The sequence below is a fragment of the Rhipicephalus microplus genome, unplaced genomic scaffold (assembly GCF_043290135.1).
Source record: "Rhipicephalus microplus isolate Deutch F79 unplaced genomic scaffold, USDA_Rmic scaffold_500, whole genome shotgun sequence".
Taxonomy (NCBI): domain Eukaryota; kingdom Metazoa; phylum Arthropoda; class Arachnida; order Ixodida; family Ixodidae; genus Rhipicephalus; species Rhipicephalus microplus.
This window is the reverse complement of record NW_027465061.1, coordinates 52,501-56,927: the sequence shown is the minus strand read 5'-3', so window position 1 is coordinate 56,927 and position 4,427 is coordinate 52,501. Positions and strand designations below refer to the sequence as shown.

General features: G+C 57.9%; 1 non-coding gene across 1 annotated transcript; it reads left to right on the top strand.

Moving 5' to 3' along the window:
- The first annotated feature begins 1,273 nt into the window (after nt 1-1,273).
- LOC142794783 (small subunit ribosomal RNA) lies at nt 1,274-3,088 on the top strand. Its single transcript, XR_012892612.1, has one exon. It is a non-coding gene; the product is annotated as a small subunit ribosomal RNA (ribosomal RNA).
- Nucleotides 3,089-4,427: the final 1,339 nt, after the last annotated feature.

The following is a 4,427-nucleotide window of genomic DNA, read 5'->3' as shown; positions in this document are numbered from 1 at the left end:
GTATTTGGACGTGCTTGACGGCGACCGCCGCAGGAGTACGAAAAACCACGTCAGCCGGGGCGAGCGACCCACGGCGGTCTGGGTGCTTATCGCTGCTATTATAGGGGCACCCCGGCAGACGCAGAAAGAAAAAAAAAATGGGGACATGGCGTGCGTCACCGTGCGGCTTCGCAGCGTTGCCGAAGTCGCCGAGCCCTTCGACTGAGCCGAACGGCGGACAGGGAACGTTGGTCGGCCGTTCTAACCTGTCGGTGCCACGCCGAGACGTCGTTAAGGAAAACCGCGTCGTGGGCCTCTACGACGCCGTCGAGTCGTTGTACGTTTGGTGTCCAGCGTGTCGGCGGCGAGTAGCGGACACGTCGTTCACGACTTCGGTCTTTCGCAGTCGACGCGAACTTGCGGAGAGTCGTGGTGCCTCACGTTTTCGGCAGAAACCGCGGCGGAATTTTCCCGTGCGTGCGCGCACGACCTCGGTGCTGTGCCGTCAGCGTAGTGTTGCACAAACTCGTGGCCTACCCAAGGTGCGGTACGTTTGCGGCCGTATCCTCGGTGGGAATTTCGTGAGTAGGGTCGCAAATTCTACGACCTCGGCGGGTTTGAGAGCGACGTAGACTTGTGGCACGCTCAACATGCCACACGTTTCGGGGCACACCCGCGGTGAAATTTTCTCGAGTACGCTCGTATTAGGGCCCAAGGAGGTCTGGGTACTTATCGCTGCTATTATGTGGGGGTTCTCGTGAGCGGCGTACGCGAAAGCGACCGGGTGTCTGATATGCGGCGGGCTTCGGCCTCGTCAAGCGTGTCCTCGGGTCTGCTCCAGGGGAATCCACGGCAGTCGTCTGCAGCCTCATCCGCTTGATGCGTTAGGGGCTGGTTGTCGGACGGTGCCGTTTTACCACGATATCGAGGTGTGTTCCGTGTCGTCCTCGGGCGATTCAGATGCGAAAGCGCCGAAGACGCGGGCGTGACCCGTCGTCTGGCGGCTTTGCAGTCTCGGCTCCGTTGCTAGTTCCGGCCGGTCCACCGACAGTGCAGCGGGCTTGGGCAACCCGCACGGCGCGACCGAGTCGATGCAACGAAAAAGAGCGAGCATGAACGTGCTTCTTGCCGCACGGCTCCCACTCGTCTTTCGGGAAGGTTGTGCCGTAGCGAGCTCGAACGCCGTCATCTCGGAGTGCAAAATAAGCGTGTTGGGGCGCCTGAAGGTGGCCTCCGCCGCACACAGACTGCGTCCGGCCCGCCGAGGGCGAGGACGGACGCGCAGTCGAACGATTACCTGGTTGATCCTGCCAGTAATCATATGCTTGTCTCAAAGATTAAGCCATGCATGTCTAAGTACATGCCGAAATAAGGCGAAACCGCGAATGGCTCATTAAATCAGTTATGGTTCCTTAGATCGTTTCTTCCTACTTGGATAACTGTGGCAATTCTAGAGCTAATACATGCAGTGAGCCTGGAGCCCTTTGGGTAACGGGTGCTTTTATTAGACCAAGATCGATCGGGTTTCGGCCCGTATTGTGTGGTGACTCTGGATAACTTTGTGCTGATCGCATGGCCACGAGCCGGCGACGTTTCTTTCAAGTGTCTGCCTTATCAACTTTCGATGGTAGGTTACTTGCTTACCATGGTTGTTACGGGTAACGGAGAATCAGGGTTCGATTCCGGAGAGGGAGCCTGAGAAACGGCTACCACATCCAAGGAAGGCAGCAGGCGCGCAAATTACCCACTCCCGGCACGGGGAGGTAGTGACGAAAAATAACAATACGGGACTCTTTTGAGGCCCCGTAATTGAAATGAGTACACTCTAAATCCTTTAACGAGGATCAATTGGAGGGCAAGTCTGGTGCCAGCAGCCGCGGTAATTCCAGCTCCAATAGCGTATACTAAAGCTGCTGCGGTTAAAAAGCTCGTAGTTGGATCTCAGTTCCAGACGAGTAGTGCATCTACCCGATGCGACGGCTCGGACTGAACATCATGCCGGTTCTTTCTTGGTGCACTTCATTGTGTGCCTCGAGATGGCCGGTGCTTTTACTTTGAAAAAATTAGAGTGCTCAACGCAGGCGAGTCGCCTGAATAAACTTGCATGGAATAATAGAACAAGACCTCGTTTCTGTTCTGTTGGTTTTTGGAATACGAGGTAATGATTAAGAGGGACGGACGGGGGCATTCGTATTGCGGCGCTAGAGGTGAAATTCTTGGACCGTCGCAAGACGAACTACTGCGAAAGCATTTGCCAAGAATGTTTTCATTGATCAAGAACGAAAGTCAGAGGTTCGAAGGCGATCAGATACCGCCCTAGTTCTGACCATAAACGATGCCAACCAGCGATCCGCCTGAGTTACTCAAATGACTCGGCGGGCAGCTTCCGGGAAACCAAAGTATTTGGGTTCCGGGGGAAGTATGGTTGCAAAGCTGAAACTTAAAGGAATTGACGGAAGGGCACCACCAGGAGTGGAGCCTGCGGCTTAATTTGACTCAACACGGGAAAACTTACCCGGCCCGGACACTGGGAGGATTGACAGATTGAGAGCTCTTTCTTGATTCGGTGGATGGTGGTGCATGGCCGTTCTTAGTTGGTGGAGCGATTTGTCTGGTTAATTCCGATAACGAACGAGACTCTAGCCTATTAAATAGGTGCGGGGTTCCCAGCACCTTACAACCTTCTTAGAGGGACAAGCGGCTCCTAGCCGCACGAAACAGAGCAATAACAGGTCTGTGATGCCCTTAGATGTCCGGGGCCGCACGCGCGCTACACTGAAGGAAGCAGCGTGTCTTTATCCCTGTCTGAAAAGACTGGGTAACCCGTGGAACTTCTTTCGTGATTGGGATAGGGGCTTGCAATTGTTCCCCTTGAACGAGGAATTCCCAGTAAGCGCGAGTCATAAGCTCGCGTTGATTACGTCCCTGCCCTTTGTACACACCGCCCGTCGCTACTACCGATTGAATGATTTAGTGAGGTCTTCGGACCGATGTCCGGCGCGGCCTTTCGGTTGCGCCGGTCTGTTGGAAAGATGACCAAACTTGATCATTTAGAGGAAGTAAAAGTCGTAACAAGGTTTCCGTAGGTGAACCTGCGGAAGGATCATTAACGGATTGTGAAGGGTGAGCGCCTCAGCTGCGTCTGCGCCCGACACTTTCTGCCGCTGACCCCGTTTGGACGCGGGGTCGGCTTTTCCCCACGGGGCTGCCTGAATGTGGAGCGGCACCCCGTGACAAATTGTTGCGCCCAGCGGACGCCAACACCGCGACCTTGGACGGTCGGCCAGGTGGCGGACGCGGGTACAAACGGCGCAACGCACTCATAGGTCGGCTTTCGACCCGCCACTGCACCGTGGCTCGAAGCGCTCGAAATGCGCGACCCGACCGCTGCGGGACCGCCTAGTACTGTAAACAGGAGCGGCGGAGCGCGAACGGCGAGTCGTGGTTACGTCGGTAGAAGGCGAGGCTGCGCGTTCCCGAAACGCCAGCCGAGTGCCCTCCCGACCGTTCGAGCGTGCAAGAACGAGACCCGACAATCGCGCGGCGACTGCCAAGTACGAGAGGAACGGCACAAGCGTCGGCGGTCGGTCAAGGAACTGGCGATGTGACGGGTCCGCTGTGCACCAGTGCATACCGTCCCGCCGTCCGCGGCAAGCGCCTCCGCGTCCTCGGGTGACGGAGGCTGCCGGTCGGTTCTTGCAGGCGAGGGATCTCGCTGGCACCGGTTCGCGTTGACGCGCGGCCGGTCATGGCACGGCGATGCGACGGCCGAGGTGCGCAGTACTCGATGGAGGAACCGCACGCTCCGATGACCGTCCCGCCCTCCGCGGCGTATGCGTACCGACCGTAATGGTTGCAGCAGCGCCGGCCGGCTTTTGAATTCGCCACACGAAACACGGTGCGAGATCGCGGTTAGGGGAGCGTCGACGTTGCCAGGCGTTTTGCTTGCTGCCGAGGGAAAGGCGGCACGGCCACGTCGCGCTCGTCGCGATTAGCGGGTCTGCGCGCTTTGGGAAGGTGCCGCAACGACTTGCCGAAAGAGGAAGCACGGAAGAACGAGGGACTTGGACGTCCCGACAATTGAACGCACTTGCGGCCAGGCCCTTGCTGGCTTCGTTCTTCCGCCTCGAGTAGGCTCGTACGCGGCTCCGGCGCCGAAAGTGGTCCTTGGCACCGACTTCGGTGGACGTGGGAAGTGCCGCGCAAGTACGGCGCGCCTGGCTCCACCTGTTGGCTAAAGTAGGCAGCCGGATCGGCATTTTGGTGTGCGGTGGCAAACCGTGGATGCGAAAAAAGCTTGTGCGATTTCGTGGAACAAAAAGCGGGGGTCCCCCTTTTTATGCGGAGGAGACCGACCCGCCCGCCGTGGTGAACCGCGACGCCACGGTAAAAACGGGAGAGGCTTGTCGATGGGACCGTGCATCCCGCGCTCCACGGAGGCCGGGAGG